General features: G+C 38.5%; 1 protein-coding gene and 1 pseudogene across 1 annotated transcript in view; one reads left to right on the top strand and one right to left on the bottom strand.

Annotated features, from left to right (window-relative positions):
- LOC134478972 (large ribosomal subunit protein eL29-like) overlaps positions 1-25,208 on the top strand; it is a 520,011-nt gene that overhangs the window by 429,533 nt on the left and 65,270 nt on the right. The gene's annotated exons all lie outside the window — the stretch shown is intronic.
- On the bottom strand, positions 4,069-5,080 carry LOC134487068 (glyceraldehyde-3-phosphate dehydrogenase-like; annotated as a pseudogene).

Below are 25,208 nucleotides of genomic sequence, written 5' to 3'. Positions count from 1 at the left end.
ATAGATGACACCCAAGTGCATTCTTGTCTTCCTCCTCTTCCTCTCCCTCTTTCTCTCCCTTCCCCCCTCAACACACACACACACCTACCTGGATCTCTATATGCTCATTTGAGGAAGTTGTACTTGGATAGAGCCAGCATTTAATCAGATATTTACTCCATATGGGGACACAGAGAAGTGCCCATTCTCATATTGCTAGCATCAATGTAACACAAAATAGACTCCTTCCTTTCGGTGAAGCAAGGGATGGTTGCTGATATGTTTTATCGCCGTGTTTCAAAGCACTGATGAGGCAGGTGGGCTACTTTCCGGGTGGAGTCCTAGACTGAGTTCCTAATACAGAAGGTAACAGAATCACAATTGGCAAGAGGTATCGTTCTACCACGAGAAAAGGGTGGAAAGAAAATTTGTCAAAACCCATATATTTTCCCAATACAACTGATAGATTATAGTGACACATAGTAGAGTTGAAGATGTATAGTATTTATATTTTTTGTAGAGAAACCTCTACATACAAAAGAAGATGTGTTCAAAACTTTATGACATCATTGCTGAAAAAGGGGAAACCCTGGAAATATTGGAATTTCTCATGGGTGAAAGTTAAAGTAGATTGTCTTTGAGAAGAAACAAAGAATGCAGAAACACAAAGACATTTAGAAAAAAACTATATCTAATATTAAAATGAAAACATGATCCTTACTCTATATCTTTTTTATGAGTGAAAATTCTTTAGTCCAGGAAGGCTTTGGCTCACTGCTTACACTCAGCTGGTCTGTTAATCACAGCAATCTGCCTGCTCAGCCTCCAGAGCACTGGGATTACAGATGTGCGTGACTACACCTGGTTGAAGTGGCATTTCACTATTCAATAGAAACACCCCAACCTGTAGCTGATTAGTTATGGAGACAGCATGTTTTATTATTGAAGATAATTATTTTCTCCCACTGTCTCAAATTTCAGTTCTGAATGTTATCACATATAAAAACACCAATATTTTCAACCTTCTTTAATATACCCATTTCTAAAACACACATATTTTTCCAATGTTCTCTGACAAAGAAAAATGGCTTCTAAAATTATAAACAAAGTAGTGACATTTGTTTAGCTGTACACAGCTTATATGCTTTCTTTCAACAAGTAGAACTGGTGGAAATGTATTCTGACTATGTCTATTACTAACACACTGAGGCAATGAAGTCTGAATGTGTCATGTTCATATAGATTTCTATTACAGCAAAAATCCTTGAAGCATGAGAAGTGTGTAGCCATAGTGATTTTCTCCCAGCATGCAATGCAAATTTTTTATACTCTATTTTCCTCCTAAAAAAAATCTATTGCCCAAAATAATGGTCCTGCAGAAATTACATATTGAGTATGATCAAATATCTCCTCTTAAAATCCTTGCTTCTTATGTGTCTGAAAGTACAAATTAGGAAACTCCGGAGTTGAAGAAAAATAGCTAAGTTGCTATAGATTTTGGCATCAGCATTTATTTGACTGGATATTTTAAAAAAATATTTATTTATTTATTCTACATAAATACACTGTAGCTGTCTTCAAACACACCAGAAGAGGGCATCAGATGTTATTACAGATGGTTGTGAGACACCATGTGGTTGCTGGGATTTGAACTCAGGACCTGTGGAAGAACAGTCAGTGCCCTTAACCACTGAGCCATCTCTCCAGCCATTGGCTGGATATTTTAAAGGACATGAATTTAAATATACTTTTGTGGTATAATTCTATCCAATTAACTATATATTTATATCAAAGAATCTTTAAATTATGTTTCTAGAATGTATTCCAAAGTATTTATTATAATCTATACATTTAGTATTCCTTGCAGACCTAATGTGTTGTCTAATTGTATGTAAACTTGAGTCATGGGAGAGGAGGGATCCTTAACAGAAAAAACGCCTCCATAAGATCAGGCTACAGGCAAGCATGTAGACATTTTCTTACTTAGTTATTGATGGCACCAGACCATTATGGGTCATTTGTGGACTGGTAGTTCTGGCTTCCATTAAAAAAACCCCACATATCATTCAAACCATGACCAGCACGCCAGTCTTCCATGGCCTCTGCATCAGTTCCTGATTCCAGGTTTCTACCCTGCTTGCATTCTTATCCTGACCATCCTGACTTTCCCAGTAGTGAACAGTGATGTAGAAGTACAAGTCAGATGATTCTTTTCCTTCACAACTTACTTTCTCTCAGGGTGTTTCAGCACAGCAGTACTAACTGTAGTACTATTAGACCCTACTACTGTTATTAACCCTAATAAGACACCTACTACTTGCAGGGGTTTGTTGGCAAAAATATATAATGGATCCAAGCTTAGCACATACTAGGAATGTATTAAACACAAAACCATTGCAAACATTTATAGCCAAGTGTTCAGCCTAATTTTGTAATAAGCTTGAAGAGCACACATTCCCTTATAAGAATTTCAATCCTACAAGAGATGCAAGTTTTACTACTTGAATCTGAGCTGGCCCTGTGAGGCTAGTGTTTGACCAAGAGAGTGTATGTCAGTTTAAGCCTGTATTAGAAATTCTAGAGGAACAGATCCAATGGTATATATGTACACACACACACACACACACACACACACACACACACACACACACACACACACACACATACACACACACACACACACACTTTACTAAGTCAGCTTCAAAATAGTACAGTGGTAATAGCAGAATCACATCTGAGAGCTGAGAATCTCTCTAGTAGTGGTCTTGAGGCTGGGTTCCTCAGTAAGTCAGAATAGTGTCAAAATGATGTTTCTCACTGAGGTGGGGAGTGGAGGGCAAGAACTGGTACCATAGCAAGGCTATATACCTAAGCAGTCTCTGTCGGGCACCAGAAGTCCAGAGAAATGCCGATCCCTTGATCAGGATGAAAACTTGGAAATGCTTGTTCTGATATGAGCCTAGGAAGCCACCTCCTTCAGGGATGCAGCAGTAGAAAGAACAACAGGCAAATTAACTCTGTGCAGGAGGGAAGGGCAAGCTAGGAAAAGGCAAGATGGTACTCTTTCTATCGTTCCCTTTTTATCTGGGACAATTGGAGGGGTCATTCTACGTTTATCAAGGCAATCAGGATACTTCTGGTAAGGCTCCCTACTCAGGGCATTCTAATTTGTAGCAAGCTGACATTAAAACCGACCCCAATAAAGCCTTAAGAGGCCTTTCACTTGTTTACCCTTTGAACATGTTTACTTCACTTGTTTTGTGAAAACAAAACAAAATTCTGGGTTGGCCTGCTAGATTCTGAGTTGCAGACAGCCTGATTCTTCTATTTGAGTTCATCATAAATAATTTGATTTCTACCCAACCACCAAGCACCTGAAAGAACTGGTTTCTATTTCTACTATAAAACACCATGACCAAAATAACTTGGGGAGTAAGGGTCTTATTTCACATACTATTCCATGGCCCACCCTATCACTGAAGGAGGTTAGGACAGGAACTCAAGCAGAACTGGAATATGGTGGCAGGGGCTGATTCAGTGGTCATAGAGGAGAGCTTCTAAATGGTTTTCTCCTGATGGCTTGCTTATCCTGTTTTCTTAGAGTACCCAGGACCACCAGCCCAGGGGTGAAATCACCTACATTGAACTGGACCTTCACATATCACTCATCAATCAAAAAATTCACCACATGCTTGCCTGCAAGATAATTCATGGGCACATTCTCTCAATTGAGGTTTCCTCTTCCAAAATGGCCCTATCTTGTATCAAATTGACAAGAAGAAAATGACAAGAAGAAAACAAACAAACACCCAAACCAAAAAACAAACCGTAATAAAGAAACAGTCTAGCACACTCTGCCAAGATTTCCCAAACTACGTTCTTTTTCAGGGGTGGGTGTGGCAAACTTTATTGATGGTATTCAAGAGAGTAGGGGGGCTCCCTAGGCCCCTCCTGTTATGGGGGTCTGGGATGGAAATTGTGAGGGAGATGCTCAGTATTGAGGGCTGAGGTGGGATGGGGACTCCTCAGCAACTGAGGGCCTCTCTCTTGCTCTCAGTGTTTTTGCTGCAGTGAGTGTTCCAGGGTTTCTTACTCCATGGAGGCCATGTAGGCCTTGAGGTCCACCACCCTATTTCTGTAAAGGTATTCATTGTCATACCAGGAAACGAACTTTGGAAAGTCGTTATCAAGGGCAACACCAGCCCCAGCATCAAAGGTGGAAGAGTGGGAGTTACTGTTGAAGTCGCAGGAGACAATCTGGTCCTAAGTACAGCCCAGCATGCCCTTTAGTGGGGCCTCAAATGCCTACTTCACCACCTTCTTGATGTCATCATACTTAGCAGGTTTCTCTAGGCAGCATGTCAGATCCACAAAGAATGTATTGGGGATAGGAACACGGAAGGTCATGCCAGTGAGCTTCCCATTCAGTTCTGGGGTGACCTTGCCCACAGCCTTGGCAACACCAGAGGATGCACGGATGATGTTCTGGGCTACCCCACGGCTATCACACCACAGCTTTCCAGAGGGAACATCCACAGTCTTCTGAATGGCAGTGATGGCATGGACTGTGGTCATGAATCCTTTCATGATACCAAAGTTGTCATGGATGACCTTGGTCGGGGTGGCCGGGGGACTAAGTAGTTGGTTGTGCAGGACACATTGCTGACAAACTTGAGTGAGTTGTAATATTTCTTGTGGTTCACACCCATCACAAACATGGGGGCATCGGCCAAAGGGATGGAGATGATGACCCTTTTGGCCCTACCCTTCAAATGGGCCCTGCCTTTCTCCATGGTGGTGAAGATGCCAGTAGACTCCATGACATACTCAGCACCAGCGTCACCCATTTGATGTTAGCGGGATCTCACTCCTGAAAGATAGCAATGGGCTTCCCGTTGGTGCCAAGCTTCTCATTCTCAGCCTTGAGTATGCTTTTGAACTTGCCATGGACAGACACATACCAGATCATGTAGACCATGTAGTTGAGGTCAATGAAGGGGTCGTTGATGGCAACAATCTCTACTTTGCCAGATGAAGAGAAGGCAGCCCTGGTAATGAGGCACCCAATATGGCCAAATCTGTTCACACCAACCTTTATCATCTTGTCTATGGGATGAGGCTGGCATTGCAAGAGAAGAAGCGTCTGTCTCTTGAATGGGGAAGAGCAGAGACTCCCAAGCTATGTTCTTGATGGCAGGCTGTTTACAGTTCTTTGAATGACAACAGACAAAACTAGAAGAACCCTGTAGCTGACCCGTAGATGAATAAATATTATGTTTTAAACTCCACTGAGTTTTGGAGAGAGATTTTTTTTTGCCTGTATTTTACTGTATTTTTTTAAACTATTACTTTTATATTTTTGAGATTGAAATTGCGTAATTTTATCTTCCTTTTCCTCCTCTAAATCCTTGTACATCTTTCTCTGCTTTCTTTCAAATTCATGGCCCCTTTCTTTATTACTTGCTGTTACATATACATGTATATGGAGTAAATTTTGATGCAACAGTAGTTAACGAACATACCAATCCTTAGAAAACTGAATGTAACTATAACTGAGTGTTGAATCACTTACATGACCCCAAAGAAAATATCCCTCTCATATACTCCAAAGGCTACACATATGTATGAAGTACAGATTTAAAGAAGTAGAACCAGACGGTATAGGCCACAGTGTCCTTGGTGGCAGAGTACTCACCCAGCAGTTTCAATGCCCTGGGTTCTCTCCTCAGCATGTCTCCCAAGTAATACAACTGTTACTTATCTTAAGTGAGTTTGTCTTGAAAGCAATATAATCATGTATGTGGCTGCAAATATAAACAATAATAATCTTTTCAAAGAAATAGCAAAACTGAAATCGTTCAAGTGTTCTTATGTGGATATTGCCAGAATTCTGCATTTGTTTTAAGAAACAGAAAAATCACATGAACATGTTCATGAACTTACATACAATGCTGAGAAATTGAAATATTAACATTTAGAAATATTAATATTTTAGAAATAGTTCACTAAACAATAGGGTATTAATTTATAGACTGTATAAACTCATTAAAAGGTTTTTTTTATGTGGAAAGGGGAACATGGAAAAATTGGAAAGTCCACAACATACAACCAATGGAGAATACATTAAAGTGTATGGTGCACTTGCAGATGGATAAAGGAGGTTTATTTATGAAAAATGCAAACAATGAACTTGTTATGAGACCCCTCCCGTCTTTCACTTCCCTTCTTTGTCCCTCTGTCTCTTTCTCTCTCTCATTCTTTGCAGTACTGGGAATTGAACCCAATGCGTCATCAGGCTAAGTACAGACACTACCACTAAGCAGAAATCTAGCTAGCCCCAGCTTGTTTTGTCTAGCTCATTTTACTACTAGTTGATATAATGCTTCTTGTGGTAAAATAAAAAAAATCAGAATGATAAATTAATATACAGAATTATTACCTCTGTGTCAGACCTTGGAAATACCAGTTTTCTTTAGTTTCCCAATATCTGTGTAATTACCCATCTACAGAAATGCTTTATCTCCCTTATTGAACATTCAATTAAATGTTCTTGAAACAGTAAACTAAAACCAACCTAAAATTAATTAAACAGAGTAATTAGCTTGACTTCAGTCTGCATGAGGTAGAATTATAATGAATGATAAAAGAATTCTGAGCCCATTCTTTCCCCAGTACTTCATTTTGGAAAAGAAAAGAGAAACAAATGGTTTCCGCATCAGTTAGTTTTTGAAAAAGAAAAAGACTTTCTTTCAATAATATTAGTTATATAGGTTTCATCTAATTATAAAATTTATTTTTAAGCTTAATTTACACCTTGAGGTATGTATTTCCTCATTCTTCCTCTTTGAGTTCTTTTCACATAAGGGATTTTTGATGGCTAATCTTGATTGGCAACTTGATTGGGTGGAGAGGCAGCTAGGAGATTTGTAAAGAACACTTCTAGGCCTGAGGTGGGAGTGTTTTAAGATTGTCATGTTGGAAGGGGGGAGGGGGAGATCTACCCTAGAGATGAGTGCCCTGCCTTGCCCTGCCTTGCCCCAACTTGCCCTGCCTTGCTCCAACTTACCCTGCCCTGCCCTGCCTTGCCTTTGCCACCATGAATGACTGAAATCTCTGCAGTCCGGAACCCATATAAGACTTTCCTTTCCTCCGTGGATTTGCTTGCACACGAAAAGCTAATACAAAGCTACACACTGAACGTTTGAAAGAGTAATCTTTATAAACAGAGTGCTTTTATTTGTATTTCTTGCCTTACAGAACTAGTCACGTTAAACAGGTACCATGCTAGTTAAAGTGCATTCATAGGGGAGAAACACTCAGCTATGTGTAAGTAAGCATATCACTTGCAGGTTTTGCTTTTTAAAAATTTTACAATTGTTGCTGCTGTTACACACACACATACACACACTCACGCATTCACACATGCACACCATTCACACACATACACCAATGTGCATGTGGAGGCCAGAGGTCAGCTTTTGTGACTGTTCGCTCCTTTTACTGTGGGTTGAGCCACTTCACTCCGCCAGTGCTTTTGTCCACTGAGCCGTCTTAACAGACCTTTTCCCTCTTCAGATGGGTTTTAGCTAGTTAAGATATCTTTTCTTTCATTTGTAATTGTTGTGGTTGCACCATGCAGAGATGTTGAGTTTTGGAAAAGGATACATATACATCTGAGAGATACTCATAAGGGTCATATAGCTTCTCAGTGTAATATAGCCAGTCATTGCCTCATGATTTATTATCCATCTCTCTCTATATATCCATATATATATATATATATATATATGGATATGTTGAATTCTGTTTACAAATATTTTGTTAGTAACCTTTAACTATGTGTTGAGCAATATCAACTTATAGTTTTGCCCTCTTTTAATTTTTTAAATTTAATATATTTATTTTTTACTTATTCACTTTACATCCAACTCACTATCCCCCTTCTGGCTTTCCTACAATCCTTCCCCCATATGCCCCCTGGGTATCCTGTGATCCTGGCACTCAGGTCTCTCTGAAGCTAGGCACATCCTCTTCCACTGAGGCCAGACCAAAGCAGTCTGGCAAGAATATACTCCAACTTCAGCAACAGCTTTTGGGGTAGCTCCCACTCCCTGTTGGGTACTCACATGAAAACCAAGCTGTACATCTGCTATACATAAGCAGGGAGGTCCAGCTTGTGTGTGTGTGTGTGTGTGTGTGTGTGTGTGTGTGTGTGTGTGTGTCCTTTGGTTGGTAGTTCAGTTTCTCAGAGCTGTCAGGATCAAGGTTAATAGATTCTGTTGATCTTCCTGTGGAATTGCTATCCCCTTCGGGATCCTTCCTTCATTTCTTCTGTAGGAGTCCTCAAGCTCCATTCATTGTCAGCTGCTGGGTAGAACCTCTCAGAGGACATCCATGTCTAGACTCCTGTCTGCAAGCACAGCAGACTATCATTAATAGCCAGGAATTGGGCTTGTCCATGGGATGGGTCTTAAGTTGAGACGATTATTGGTTGGCCATTGCCTCAGTCTTTGCCCCCCCTATGCCTGCATTTCTTCTAGTCAAGATAGATTTTGGGTTGAAAGTTTTGTGGGTGGGTTGATGTCTCTATGGCTTCTCTGCAGTTCCTGCCTGGCTATAGAAGGCAAATTCTTCAGGTTCCATATCCCAAACACTGTAAGTTATAGTTAAGGTTATCCCTATTGAATCTTGGGTGCCTTCCTTATCCTAGGTCTCTGTCTCATCCTGGAGATGACCCCCATCTTCCTTGTTTAGCTTCTTTAGGTCTGTGGAATATAGCATGGGAACCCTGTATTGTATAGGTAATATCCATAATATCTATTCATAAGTGAGTACATACCAGGTATGTCTTCGGGACTGGATTACCTCACTCAGGATGATGTTCTCAAGTTCCATCCCTTTGCCTGCAAAATTCTTTGTTTTTAATAGCTAAATAGTATTCCATGGTGTAGATGTACCACATTTTCTTTATCTAATTTTCAGCTGAGGGACAACTAGGTTGTTTCTAGTTTCTGGCTATTATGAGTAAAGGTGATATGGACAAAGTTGAACAATATCTTTGTAGGATGGTGGAGCATCTTATGGTTATATGCCCAGAAGAGGTATAGCTGAGTTCTGATGTAGAATTATTTTCAGTTTTCCGAGAAACCACCAAATCGATTTCCACAGTGGTACAATTTTCACTCCCACCAGCAATGGAGGAGTGTTCCCCTCACTTCACATTGCATGTAGAATCTCTTGTGTTTTTTTTTATCTTAGCCATTTGATAGGTATAGTTGTTTTGACTTGCATTTTCCTGATGACTAAGGACTTTGGACATTTCTTTAAGTGTTTCTCTGCCATTTGAGATTCCTCTGATGAGAATTCTGTTTAGCTCTGTAGCTCATTTTATTTTTAAATTAAGGAATTTGGGTTGTTGGTGTGTACCTTCTTGAGTTCTTTATAAATTTTGGATATTAGCCCTCTGTTACATGTAGGGTTGGTAAAGATCATTTCCTTATCTGTAGGCTGCCATTTTGTCCTATTAAAAGTGTCCTTTCCCTTACAGAAGCATTGTAGTTTCATGAGGTTCCATTTATCAATTGTTGATCTTAGAGCCTGAGCCATTGGTCTTCTGTTAAGAAAATTGTCTCCTGTACCAATGCATTCAAGGGCATTCCCCACTTTCTCTTCTATGAGATTTAGTGTATCTGGTTATATGTTGAGGTTCTTGATCCACTTGGACTAGAGTTTTGTTCAGGATGAGAAATATGGATCTATTTGCATCCTTCTACATGTAGACATGCAGTTAATGTCTTTTTTATAGTTTTGTTACAAACATAAGGCTGGCCTCTAAATGAGTTTGAGAATGTGTGCTCTTCCTTACTCATGCTCATATAGGCTTTTGTTTTGCTGCCTTTGAGTTTTTATTTGAATTTAACTCACGGAAATCCTATGAACTTGTGCATAATATGCCCTCCTTCAGAAACACTTGATATGTGCCTTTCTGTGGAACTTGATGTCACTATCTAAGGTGTAGCTACTTCTGCTTGCTTTTCAATTTCTTATCCTAATGAAATTCTTAATTTTAATGTTTGTACTGTACAGCTGGTCTAAGGTGAGGTCTTCAGATAAGATCCTAAAGACAAGACTTGTTCATGTCTTCCTATCAATATGAGCAATCATTTCTTTTAGTGATGTGGTGCAGATTTTACGCATGAGTATTAGACCTGATTGCTGTAATTCTAGTAAAACCTTAAAAGTATGTATACACATACAAAATCTATTTAATTAGTACTTGAAGGACTCCAGAATATTTGACTCCAAGGAACTATAAAGTCAATTGGTTGTTTGAATTAGAAGTTTTGTTCTTTCATATTTAATTTTGAGCCTCGGTCTCATATATTCCTGGTTAGTCTTGAACTTATAAAAATAATCTGAGAACAACTGAATGTCTGTCTTTTTTCCTATACCTCCAAATTCCTGGGGTTTCAGACATGTGCAACCTACCTCACCTGGCTTATGAGGTGCTGGTTATGGAACTCAGGGTTTTGTGTATGCTAAGCAAGCGATGTACCAATTGAATGGCATCCCAGCCCCTCTTTGATCTGTTTTAGTTGTGAGAAAACTGAATAAAAGGGGATAATGTAGTCTGTCTACATCTGTATATCTAAGAAGTGCCAGAGATAGGGTTTGAATCCAGAGTTGCCTGTACTGGAATCTAAGCTGTTTCCTTAAAACCATGTTTCTATTTTCTATAGTGTACATATTGGCATAAATACAGGGTGTAATGGCATTTTGTATTCTTGTCAATGTGTTCATATTAGCTTATTTTGGGAAAACAACTTGTTGGTTCTATTAGGGGTCAGGGCTCTCTATTGTAAGGTCACAGCCTCTTACTTTACCATATATATATATATATATATATATATATATATATATATATATATATATATATATATATACGTATATACACACACACATTTCTTCAAGCCACACTTAGATCTTCAAGACCAGTAGTTTCTGATGTGATCCATAGTTTCATGGCTCCTGTATTCTGGCCATAGTCAGACCATTTTTGAGGTCTGTCACATTTTACCAAGTAGAGAATTACATTTGCTTTCATCAAGTCAATGCTGAAGTCACAGCTATTGTTTTCTGTAATTGGAGTACATTCACACTAAACACATTAATTTTAAGGCTTGGTTGAAAGATTTTATCTGAACCTTTTTTGTCCTTATTACTGTTTGGTGATTCAAACATTTTTGAGCGTGTTGTGTACTTTTCTTTTTTCTTTTAAGTAATAAAAATGCACACCTAATTTGACATGATTTCTTTGGCAGCTAATAAGTACACGTTGTGCAGTTTAATGGATCTGCAAACTAAATAATGGTTTTAGTGGGTGTGAAATAGGGATATTTAAATGCATAAGGAAATTTAGCACATATCCCAGTGGCCATGTAAATAGACTTCTGATTCTTTTATAAATTGCCAATATTTTCTTGTGCAGAAGCATAGTGAAAAATAGTCCTGTATCCATACATAGAACTTATTACCATACCTCGGAATGCTCACTGCATGCCTACTATCCACTTAAAAGCTCCATTAAAACACCCACTCTTTTTTTTCAATGAAGCTAAACTGGTCAAAAACTAAGCTTCATTTGTCACTATTTACCCCTAGAGATTAAGGACAGCTGTATTAGTGAGGTGAATTTAAAATACATTTCCAGCTATTTTGATAAAAAAAAAAGCTTTTGAATGTGACTCAGTGTCATACTGAATCAGTATTCAAAAGCCTGTTATCAGCATAAATTCTAGGATAGACAAGCCCAAGAGGAATGTGCACAAAGAGAAATGATTTCGAATAATGAGCGTTTAGTGGATGGCACCATTAACTTGCTACAAGAACTGTAAGCCTTTTGGTGTAATAGTTGTCAATTGCTATTTACGATCTACCTGCAGTGATGTGGAATATGTTCAAAGCTTCACATGAAAGTAAAGTAATTAATGAGGTAGCATATCGATGAGAAACATAGATTGGGTTTCAGCATAGGGCCGAGCAAAGATGCTATTACACTTAAATAGACGGTATTCAAAAGGCAGGGCAACGGTGATTTTGTTTGGAAGGGAAAGGAGTTTTCTTGCATTATTTATTTATTTACTATATGTGAGCGCACACATATATTTGCATGTCAGTGTGCATGTGTGGAGGTCATAGGACGAGGCAAGGGAGTTGTTTTTCTCTTTCCACTATGTAGCTTCCCAGGATTACATTTATGTTTTCCAACTTGGCAGCAGGCAGCCCTATGCACTGATCCATTCTGCCTGCCAGCATTTGAGATTTTACAAACCCTGACAAGTTCTTTCTCCCTCTTTTGCTTGTCTTCATTTGTCTTCTGCCCAGTACCATTGTCTGTTGTTTCACAATTTCTGTGTTGCACTCAGTTGGCAGATGGTAACAGGACATAAATTAGAATGAGTTTGGTCAGGCTTTTAAAACAAAGCACACAACTTGTCATATGCAGATGTAGTAATTATATTTATTGAAATAAAATGCATATTACTATATGAATCCATTGTGATATAGTTTTGTACAGATATGATCATTAGAATTTCAGTGCATATATTTTAGCATATTTTTGAGAGAGTGTTAAGAAAACATTCCTTAAAAAAGTGATACATTTCACAGTTAACTCTTACATTTAAGAGTTTCTTTCTCTATTTAAAGTAAAAATGAAGTAATACCTGGATAACAGCTACCATTTTGCCACCTCACGATTTGAGGATATAGATGTTAGCTGCCTAGTAACCATGCACTCACTTTCCCCCTTTTATTAAAGGAGAACTTTATTTAAACCAGGGTTTCATTTAAAGTAGAAGGGGGTAGACTGAGTTAATGACATCAGGTTCAAGTTAAACTCTCTCTTCTACATTAGTGATTGGTGGGGAGCTGAAAACAAAGAGGTACTGAATTGGTCAGGATCCTCCAAAGGACTAGAAAAGATAGAATGAATTAAAAAGGGGGTTTATTATCTTGGCTTACATGCTCTGTTCCAGCAGGTAAAAGCAGCAGAAAGGCTGAGCGTTCAGTAGACGTTCAGTCCCTGAGGCTAGATGTCTCTATAGTTCCAGTATAGTTCTTGAGTCCCAGAGTATTCACATGTGTTCAGATTAAAGGCATGGACCACGAGTTAGAAACATACTATTCAGACACTGAACAGTTGTATCATTACACCTCCTATAATAATGTTCTTACATTATTACCTTTCCTTATCTCTGCCCAGAATCTCTCCCTGTCCCTGTCCCTCTCCCCCTCCCCCTTCCTCTGTCTCTTCCCCTTCCCCCTCTACCTCACTCTCTCCCCTCTACTTCCCCTTCCCCCCTCTACCTCCCTCTCTCCTTCTTCCTCTCACTTACCTCTGGCTGCCTGTCTAATCTCCTAACATTCCTCTAGCCTTCTCTTTCCCTAGGCACCTGCTGGTCTCACTGTTGTTTCTGAAGATGGTAAGAGACTTCCAGTAATAGTCTATGTCCTGGCACTTCATCAGACTAAGTGTTCTCTCTTGGAGAGTTTATTTTCCTTAGCTCCTTGTCAAAAGAGACTAAGTTGAACAATTGAATACTTTTATTTTTCTTCCACAGGCTTCTAAATATTCTAAAACAATGTATTTTTTCAAACAATTACTCTGAAATTAAATGTAATAAATTTATATGAAAAAGTTTTTGTTTTCCCACTGTCTTAGTATTAATAGGACAGGCATAATAATGATGCTCCAAAGATGTCTGCATTGTAATTTTTTTTCGTTAATTTTTTATTTCTTCAGCCGTCCCCCTTCCTTCTCTCCTTTTCTTTCCTCCCAGTCCCACTCTTACAAATCCCTTCCTCCATTATCCCTTTCCGTTATCCTCAAAGAAGGGGAAGCCATCCTTGTGTAACACCATACTCTAGAACATCTAGTCCCAGCAAATTAGACACATCCTCTCTCACTGAGGTCCAATCAGGCAGTCCAGCTAGGTGATAGGTATCTAATGACAGGCAACAGAATCAGAGACAGCCCTTGCTCCAATTGTTAATGGACCCACATGAAGACCAAGTCACACATCTACTACAAATATGTAGGGGGCCTAGGTCAAGATCATGCATGCTCTTCGGTCAGTCATTCAGTCTCTGTGGCCTTCATGGGCTCAGGTTAGTTAGCTCTCTATATCTTCCTGTGCTGTTCTTGACCCTTCGGGCTCCTATCCCCCAATCTTTCACAAGATTCCCTGAGCTCTACCTGATGTTTGGCTGTGGGTGTCTGCCTCTGGTTCCATCAGTTGTTGTATGAAGCCTTTCAAGAGACAGTTATGCTTGTTCCTTTCTGTAATCTTAACAGAGTATCATTAATATTGTCAAGGATTGACTCTTTCACATAGGATGGGCCAGTTATTTGTTGACTGTTCCCTCAATCTTTGCTCCCTTTCTATCCCTGCATATCTTGTAGGAATGATGAATTTTGGGTTTTGTGGGTGGGTAATGTTCCCTTCCCTTCCTAGAAACCTTGCCTGGCTTCAGGAGGTGGCCATTTAAGTTTCCATATCCCGGCTGCTAGGAATCTCAGCTAAGGTCATGTGCATAGACTCCTTTGAAATTCCTCAGCCCCAGGACTCCAGCTAGTTTCAGAGATGTGCCCCACAAATTTCCATGCTCACGCACAGCCCTCTGCCACCAAACTCCTCACCACACCTAATCCCCACCCAGTTCCCTTCTTTATCTGCTCTTCCATGCAGTTCCCTTTATCTATCTTCAGTGTCTATTTTATTCCCACATCCGAGATTCAAGCATCCTCTCTTGGGCCCTCATTATTACTTAGTTTCTTTGGATCTGTGGATTATAGCACAGTTATGCAGTATTTTATGGCTAATATGCACTTATAAGTCAGTACACACCATGTGTGTCTTTCTGGATCTGGGCTACCTCAGTAGGGGTGTTATTTTTTAGTTTCACCCATTTACTTTCAAAGTTCACGATGTCTTTGTTTTTGATAGTAGAGTAGTAGTCCATTGTGTAGATGTACCACAGATTCTTTATTCATGCTCCAGTTGAGGGATATTTAGTTGGTTTCTCCTTTCTGGCTATTATGAATAAAGCTGCTGTAAGAATAGTTGAGCAAGTGTCCTTGTGATAAAGTGGGGAACCTTTTGGGTATATGCTGAGAAGTAGTAAAGATGAGTCTAGAGGTAGAACTTGAGAAATGACCAAATTGATTTCCAGAGTGGTTGTATATGTTTGCATTCCCAGATGCAGACATCCTGTTAGACAAGAACCATTTGTTGAAGATGCTTTCTTCTTTCCTTTATATGGTTTTCCCTTCTTTGTCAAAAATCAAATGTCCACAGGAGTGTGAGTGTATTTTTGGGTCTTTAACTCAATTCCATTGATTAACCTGTCTGTTTTTATGCAAATACCAGGTGCTCTGTAGTATAGCTTGAAATCAAGGATGATGATCTTTTTCTTATTGTACAGGATTACTTTGCTATCCTAGATTTTTTTTTGTTTTTCCATATGAAGTTAAAAATTGTTCTTTCAAGATCTGTAAAGGATTGAGTTGGAATTTTGATGAGGATTGCATTGAATCTGTAGATTGCTTTTAGTAAAATGGCCATTTTCGCTATGTTAACCCTACTAATACAAGAACGTGGGAGATCGTTCCATCTTCTGATGTCTTCTTCAAATTTCTTTCTTCAGAGACTTGAAGTTCTTGTCATACAGATCTTTCACTTGCTTGTTTAAAGTTACATCAAGATATTTTATATTATTTGTGGCTATTGTAAAGGGTGTTTTTTCCTTCATTTTTTGTCAGCCCATTAATTGCTTCTATAAAGGAGGACTACTGATATTTTTAGGTTAATTTTATATTTAGCATTCTGCTGGATATCAACTATAGAAGCTCTCTGGATGAATATTTGGGGTCACTTATGTATCATATCATGTCATCTGCAAAGAGCAATACTTAGATTCTACCTTTCCAATTTCTATTCCCTTGATTTCCTTTAGTTGTCTTATTTCTCTGATTAGAACTTCAAGTACTATGTTGAATAGATATATAGAGAGTGGAGAGCCTGCTCTTGTCCCTGGTTTCAGTGAGATTGCTTTAAATTTCTCTCCATTTACTTCGATGTTGGCTATGGGCTTTCTATTAATTAACTTTACTGTGTTTCTGTGTGTATCTTGTATCTCTGATCTCTGCAAGACTTATAACATGAAAATATTTTAGATTTTTGTCAAAGGATTTTTCAGTATCTAATGAGCTGGTCATACTTTTTCTTTCTGTTTGTTTATATGATGGATTATATTGATGAATTTTGGTATATTGAAGTATTCCTGGAAGGAAGTCTACTAGACCATGGTGAATGATGCTTCTGATGTGTTCTTGGATTTGGTTTGTGAGAGTTTTATTAAGTATTTTCCAATGTACCTAAGAGAAATTAGTCTGAAATTCTTTCTATGTTGAATCTTTGTGTGCTTTAGGTATCTGAAAATAAAATGAGTTTGGCAATGTTCCTTCTGTTTCTATTTTGTGGAATAGTTTCAGGAATATTGGCATTAGTTCTTCTTTGAAAGTCCGATAGACATCTGTGATAAAACAATCTGGCCCTGGGCGCTTTATTGTTGGGTCAATTTTCTATATTCTTAGAGATTATAAAACAACTTAAATTGTTTATTTGATCTTGATCTAACTTTGGTAAGTTTATTGATTAAGAAAATGAGTCAATTTGTTTAGATTTTCCAATTTCGTGGAGCATGATTTTTTGAAGTTAAATCATAATGATTCGTTCAGTTCCTCAGTATCTGTTGTTATGTCTCCCTTCTTATTTCTGATTTGTTTATATGGATGCTGTCTCTCTGTTTTAGTTAGTTGGGCTAAGGATTTGTCTATCTTATTGATTTTCTTAAAGAACCTGCTCTTCGTTTTGTTCATTATCTACTAAGGATAATAGGTATAGAAGAGTGTGAAGACTTCCAACTTAAAGGGCCAGTAAATATCTCCAACAAGATTATAGAAGAAAACTTCCCTAACCTAAAGAAAGAGATGCCTATCAACATACAAGAAGCCTATAGAACTCCAAATTGAGAGAACCAAAAAAGAAATTCCTCCTGTCACATAATAGTCAAAACACCAAATACACAAAACAAAGAAAGAATATTAAAAGTGGTAAGGGAAAAAGGTCAAGTAACATATAAAGGGAGACCCATCAGAATTATACCAGATTTCTCAGCAGAGACTATGAAAGTTAAAAGATCCTGGACAGATGTCATACAGACCCTAAGAACAAAAATACCAGCCCAGCCTACTATACCCAGTGAAACTCTTGATTACCATAGATGGAGAAATCAAGATATTCCATGACAAATCCAAATTTAAACAATATCTTTCTACCAATCCAGCCCTGCAGAAGATAATGGAAAACTCCAGGAGGGAAATCACACCCCCCCCCAAAACAAGAAACTAACCCAAAAGAAGAGAACTATACAAACATAATTCCACCTCTACCAACAAATTACAGGAAGCAACACTCATTGGTCCTTAATATCTCTCAACATCAATGTACTCAATTTTCCAATAAGAGACTAACAGGCTGGATACAAAAACATGACCCAGTATTTTACTGAATACAGGAAACACACATCAATGACAAAGACAGACACTACCTCAAATTAAAAGGCTGGAAAAAAATTTTCCAGGAAAATGGCCCCAAGAGAGAAGTTAGAATAGCCTTCTTAATATCCCAAATTAGACCATAGAAAATAGACTTTCAACCAAAAGTTATCAAAAAAAATGGAAAAGAACACTGCTTAGACATCAAATTAAAAATCTGCCAAGAGACTCTCAATTCTGAACAACTATGCCCCAAATGCAAGGACACCCACATTTGTGAAAGAAACATTACTGAAAGCTCAAAGCACACATTGAACCTCACATAATAATAGTAGGAGACTTCAATACCCCACTCTCACCAATGGACAGATCATGAAAACAGAAAATAAAAAAAGACACAGTGAAACTAACAAAAATTATGAACCAAATGGATTTAACAGACATCTACAGAAAATTTCACCTTAAAACAAAAGAATATAGCTTTTTCTCAGCACCTGCAATACCTTCTCCAAAGTTGACAATAAAATCAGACACAAAACAAACCTCAACCAATAGAAAAAGATTGAAATAATCCCATGAATCCTATCAGATCACCCTGAACTAAGGCTGGTCTTCAACAACAACAAAAACAACAGAAAACCCACATTCACTTAGAAGATGAACAACTCTCTACTTAATGATGCACAACATACTCAAACTTATGGAACATAGTGAAAGTATTGCTAAGAGGAAAACTCATAACTCTGAGGACTCCCACAAAGAAATTGGAAAGAGTGTACACTAGCAGCTTAAAAGCACATCTGAAAGCTCTAGAAGAGAAAGAAGCAGATATATCCAAGAGGAGTAGATGGCAGGAAATAATCAAACTCAGGGCTGAAATCAACCAAGTAGAAACAAAGAGAACTGTACAAAGAACCAACCAAACTAGGAGCAGTTCTTTGAGAAAAATCAACAAGATAAATAAACCCTTAGCCAAACTAGCCAGAGGGCACAGAGACATTATCCAAATTAACATAATAAAAAATGAAATGGGAGACATAAGAACAGAAACTGAGGAATTTAAAAAAATTTCAGATCCTACTACAAATGCCTTTATTCAATGAAACTGGAAAATCTAGGTGACAAGATGATTTTTCTAAAGAGATAGCAGGTACCAGAGCTAAATCAGGATCAGATAAACCATCTAAACATTCTCTTAACCTCTAAGGAAATCAAAGCAGTCTTGAAACATCTCCCAACCAAAAATTCCCCAGGACCAGATGGTTTCAGTGCAGACCTTCAAAGAAGACCTAATACCAATACTGAAAGTATTTCATAAAATAGAAATAGGAAGACCATTACCCAATACATTCTATGAAGTCACAGTTACTCTCACACCAAAACCTCAGAGACCCAACAAAGATAGAGCACTTCAGACCAATTTCCCTCATGAATATTGATGTAAAAATAGTCAATAAAATTCTTGCAAACCAAATCTAAGAACACATCAAAATGATCATTTACCATGATCAAGTAGGCTTCACCACAGAAATGGAGGGATGGTTCAATGTATGAAAATCCATCAAAGTAATCCACTATAAAAACAAAATCAAAGGAAAACAAAAACACATGATCATCTCATTAGATGCTGAAAAAGCCTTTGAGAAATAGAAAATCCCTTCATGCTAAAAGTATCGGAGAGATTAGGAATTCAAGGTCCATATCCAAATATAATAAAAGAAATATTCAGCAAGACTAAAGCCAACATCAAAGTAAATAGAGAGAAACTTGAAGCAATCCCACTAAAATCAGGGACTAGACAAGGCTGCCCACTTTTTACCTATTCAATATAGTACTCAAATTCCTAGCCAGAGCAATTAGACAACAAAAGATCAAAGGATATAAATTGGAAAGGAGGAAGTGAAGATGTCACTATTTGCAGATGATATGATAGTGTACTTAAGTGACACAAAAAAAATCCATGAGAGAACTAATAAGCCTGATAAACAACTTAAGCAACGTGGTTGGATATAAAATTAACTTTAAAAAAATGAGTAGCCTTCCTCTACTCAAAGGATAAACAGGCTGAGAAAGAAATTAGGGAAAGAACACTCTTCACAATAGTCACAAATAATTCCAAATACCTCAGTTTGACTCTAGCCAAGCAAGTGAAAGATCTGTATGACAAGAACTTCAAGTCTCTGAAGAAAGAAATCAAAGAAAATGAAAGATAGGAGGTGTGTAGCAGTGGGGCGAGGATGGCCACTAGACAGACCCAGATGCCAGGGACCCAAGTGGTTTCCAGGACCCAACAGGGAGGACATTATCTGAAATGTCCCCAAAGGGGAGACAGAACTTGTAGAGACCATATCCAGTGCATAGGCATGGTCCCCGGTTGAGGGATCGGCCTACCCACCCCTTCTCAAAATTTTAACCCAGAATTACTCTTGTCTAAAGGAAATATAGAAACAAAGAGTGGAGCAGAGACTGAAGGAAAGGCCATCCAAAGACTGCCCCACCTGGTGACCTATTCCATCTACAGACACGAAGCCCATACATTATTGCTGACGCTAAGAAGTTCTTGCTGACAGGAGCCTGATATGGCTTCTCCTGAGAGGTTCTGCAGGTGTCTGACCAATATGGATGTGGATGCAAGCAGCTAACCTTTGGACTGAGCACGGGGAACCCAATGGAGAAGTTAGGGCAAGGACTGAAAGAGCTGGAGGGGTTTGAAAACAACACTATCAACCAATAGACCCTGCAAAGCTCCCAGGGACTAACCCACCAACCAAATTGTATGTAGGGAGGTTCCTATGGCTCTTGCTGGATATGTAGCAGAGGATTGTCTTATCCGGCATCACTGAGAGGAGAGCCCCCTTGGTCCTGTGGAGGCTTGATGACCCAGAGTAGGGGAATACTAGTTTGCTGAGTCAGGTGTGGATGGGCAGGTGGGAGAGCACCCTCACAGAGGCTGGGAGAGAGTGTAGAGGATAGGGGGTGGGGAGGGGAAACTAGGTAGGAAGATAATTTTGTAATGACAACAAATAAAATAGCCAACAGAAAAAGAAAAAATATATTCATGAGACAAAAAAAAAACCAATGGTGGAGGAGCTTCAGTATCCTTTCAAATCGTATACAGTACTCAATAAAATAATTTCTCTAAAAAAGACCTCTATCATCTTTATAAGGTTGGCGTTCAGGTCATTTTTTCTTGTGCTTTGTTCGTGTTAGGCTATGCAAGGCTTTCTATATGAGGATAGTGGTGCTATGTCCTATTGCCCTGGCTCTCACTGATTGCATTTTTACACTGGTCTTTAGCCATCAGGTTTCCATCATGCACATTCCTGCTATAGTACATCTCTGGGAAGTTGTGTCTACTCTGGATAGTTCCTGTGCAGTAGACTGCATTTGGGCAACCTTGGGCTGGTCAGTGCTACTCAGCGTGTAGGGCACATCTTGGGGCACCTGGGAATGATCCCTGAGACTAGGCAGGTAGGGAATTGTGGTTGGACCTGATGGAATCTAAACTGGATGTTCCCAGTGCAGGGTGAAGTGAAGGTGGACAGAGAGGTGGCCACGCAATGGATAATGTATCTTTTTATTTTTGTTTTGTTCAGTGTGATTTCGCACATTAATTCCAAGAGTAAGAACTTTTTTTGTTCATTTCTGATTGTACAGCTCTTAGAACATTTTAATAGAGGAATTATTTCCTGAGTAGAGAGTAAATAAGAAAAGGTATTTACTACATTTTTGGCTTTAAAGCTACAGGAGAATCTACCAATAAGATCACATAGCTCATTAAATTACCACAGAGGCCTCAGACAGAAGCCTTAATGCAACTGCTTGATAATTTTCACCCAACTTTCAGAGAAGAAATAAACTTAACATGTCAAGCCTGAACTCATAATACTATTCACTGAACTTCCTATCTTTACACTTTGCATTACAGAATAATCCCCTCAGTCATGAAATTTTAAACATTTAAGCTTTCTTTCACATTTATTCAATATTATTTTCATATCTCATACCAAAGTTACGCGATTTTGAATTTCTGCTTCTGTAAGAATATTGTTTTGTCTTTCTTTCCTTCCTTCTAAATCATGCCGGTGCTTCAGTCTTCATTTGTCAAATCACTTCTAATCACATTATCACTAGCCCTCACTTCTCCCTCTGTGTGTGAGAGTTTGTGAACTTGTGTGTGCATATATACACATGTGAGTGCTTGAATATAGAAACAAAAGGAACAACAATAAGTGTCATTTCTAGGTGCGGTCCACCTTGGTTTTTTTGTGGTAGTAGGTACGAATGTTCTCTTATTGGCCTTGAGCTTGGTGGTTAGGCTAGGCTGGCTGGGCAGCAAGGCCAAGGGCCCCAGCTGTCTTCACCTTCTCAACGCTGCAACTTAAAACACGGGGCACTGTGCCTCAAGCCTGCTTTTTTTCCCATATGGGTTCTAGGGATTGAAGTTAGATTCTCATGCTGGAATGTCAGAGCTATCTCCCCGAGTCCATCTCTGGATGTACTTCACAATACTATTATCTAGTTAATTACTAAATTACCTATTTCATACTCCAATCATTAATGACTATCACTATTTTAATTTTACTAGTCATGTAATTAATTGTCAGTAGACAAGATTATTTAGATAGAATAAACACTACTGTTTCTTGGAGCATCAGTTATGAAACAAAATAGAATTGTCCAGATAAACCAGGGAATATGGGATTCTAATTGTGACAGAATTTATTAATTGTCTATTTAACAATTATGCCTCCCATTTATAAAAGAAAGGCCTTTTCTTTTATACATTCCTTCTCAGTATGATTTAGAAGGGTACATGATTTTTTTAGTCAATATTGGCATCCCATTCCTTTGGTCAGTAAATGATTTAGGAAGGAGCATAAGGCATTTGCCATGAAAGTTGATGACCTCAGCTCAATCCCCAGGACCTGCATTAAGAAAGGAGAGAAGAAACTCCTGAAATGTGTCCCATACTCCCACTCCTACACACACACACACACACACACACACACACACACACACACACACACACACACATGAGAAAGAGACAGAGAGAGAGACAGAGATAGACAGAGACAGAGTCAGACAGAAGCGACATATTCACGTTAGAAAACAATTCAATTATTCTTTAGAAATTCAAATTTCTTTGTCTGTTGAGTTAAAGGAAATAAGAGTAAAAGGGAAATATGTTTATTATTGGAAACACTTTCTGTACTAAAATCTCTGTACTCATGTAGGCTGAGAGGCACTGACAAGTCAGTCACTATGTTCAGATATCTATGATCACTATCCTTATAATCAATCATGGTGGCTATTATAGTTTCTAGTTTAATTAGATGCCCAGCTTACATTTCTTTTAGAAGTCACAAATAGTCATAACCATTAATACCAATATTAATGATTAAGTAAACATTTGAACTTAGGAAAGAAACTAGGTAGCTAAGTCTAGGCAGCTTCTGTCAATTGTATTGATAACTTATTTTAAGTTAAGGGTTAAAAGTCATTCATATAGCAACTCAGAATTTTTCTGATACGAACTAAGAAAATCCCAAGATAACAGAAGAGATAAATATTTCTGGAATGCTCAAATGCACTCCATCACTGAACCTTTGAACTACTTAGTAGCCAGCTATGTGTTTAATAAAGCCAGGGAATCTAAAAATAGAAGAAAATATGAAAAGAATTAAGGATTTCAGCTTGGTACCCTGTGGCGTCCCAGGTGCACGTGAGTCATGCAGATATGATTCAGGACCTCTTAAAAGAAGGACAGTTGCTGGCATTCTGTTGTCACTCTGTGTCTTGGTTGTTGATATTCAGACTCACGCATTGGGTCCATTTTCAAGGACCTTTTTCCTCAGGAAATCATCTATATTTATAGTATTAATATACTCTGGCAGCTCCAGTAATCTCATGTTTTCTGGCATCATCTATCCTCAAGGGCTGCCTAGCTTTTGTGCTGAGATGTGATTTCTCTTATTGTTTTGCATTTACCTCGTTGAACTGAGAGTATCTGTCACAGGAACTGATTCTGTTTTGTGGCTCCCACCTCCTCCGCAGTTCCCCAATGTCAAAACTAGATTCATAAAGCTGCTCTCCTGGGGGAATACCTTGTGTTTTAGCATATCACAGGATAATATCATATATGTCTCTAGCAAGTATAAAATATGCAGTCTATGCTGGTGGACTCAGGCTTTTGACATCAGCCATCTTAAGATTTTTTTTGTGTGTGTGTGTCACATACAGCTTTAAAGGTGAGATTATTTTTTCCCCCAAATCACTATTGTCAATTAATCTAAGACCTGTGTGATTAGAAAGGTTCGTGTGATAGCTCCCAAGGTCTGTTTCTGACATTCAAATTTACACTTATTTAGCCGTATTTAGATTACAATACTTAGTTAAAAAATTTTAATTGTGTTGAAGTTTACCTTTGTGCTAATGATGAAGAAATGCTTTATTAGGTGAATTAATAGAGCAAAACCACTGTGAGCACAACGTGTAAAGTTTATGACTAATTCAGAGAAGAAATTACTTGCAGGCAACCTCAAGTACTTTAGACGCATCATTTGCATATAAATACCTTAGATGATAGGCTAATTACAATAGTTTTTATTTATTCATTGAGACCATTTCCCCCAAAGCATTCTTTTAAACTAGAGTTTCATATTCTACCTTCATGTTTCCTTAAAAGCAAAACAAGTATGGTTTTTAAAAAATACTGTATTCAATACTTTAGATTCATCCCTGACTATTTTTCTACCCGAAGAATAAAATTATGAATTGTGTCCTCATCAACCTTGAGTCAGCAGGGTCAGATTAAAATGTTAGAGGCCCATTTTTATTGTCAATCTCAAGAAGTGCCAAACTTATAGAGTTGTTTGAAAAGAAGTAGCATTGTGTAATCTGGTAATGGCCGAGCCCACTCATGGGCTGTATCCCAGTGACTGTGAATTTCTTTTTTTTTTGGATATTTTTTTATTTACATTTCAAATGTTATCCCCTTTTCCAGTTTCCCACCATAAATCCTCTAGCCCATCCTCCCCTCCCCTTCTTCTATGAGGGTGCTACCCTACCTGTCCATCCACCCCTTCTCACCTCTCTGCCCTGACATTCCCCTACACTGGGGGGTCCAGCCTTGGCAGGACCAAGGGCTTCTCCTCCCATTGGTGCCCAACCAGGCCATCCTCTGCTACATATGCAGCTGGAGCCATGGGTCTGTCCATGTGTACTCTCTGGATGGTGGTTTAGTGCCTGGGAGTTCTGGTTGGTTGGTATTGCTATTCTTATGGGTTTGCAAACCCCTTCAGCTACTTCAGTCCTTTATTTAATTCCTCCAATGGGGACCCTGTTCTCAGTTCAATGTTGTCTGTGAGCATTTGCCTCTGTTTTTGTCATGTTCTGGCAGAGTCTCAGGAGACAGCTATATCAGGCTCCTGTCAGCATGCACTTCTTGGCATCAGCAATATTGTCTGGGCTTGGTGACTGTATGTATATGGACTGGATACCTAGGTAGGGTGGTCTCTGGATGGCCTTTCCTTCAGTTTCTGCTGTAAACTTTGACTCCTTATTTCCTCCTATGAATATTTTTATTCCTACTTCTAAGAAGGTCTGA

The sequence above is a fragment of the Rattus norvegicus genome, chromosome 5 (genome assembly GCF_036323735.1).
Source record: "Rattus norvegicus strain BN/NHsdMcwi chromosome 5, GRCr8, whole genome shotgun sequence".
Lineage (NCBI taxonomy): Eukaryota > Metazoa > Chordata > Mammalia > Rodentia > Muridae > Rattus > Rattus norvegicus.
This window is presented reverse-complemented; position numbering and strand designations above follow the sequence as displayed.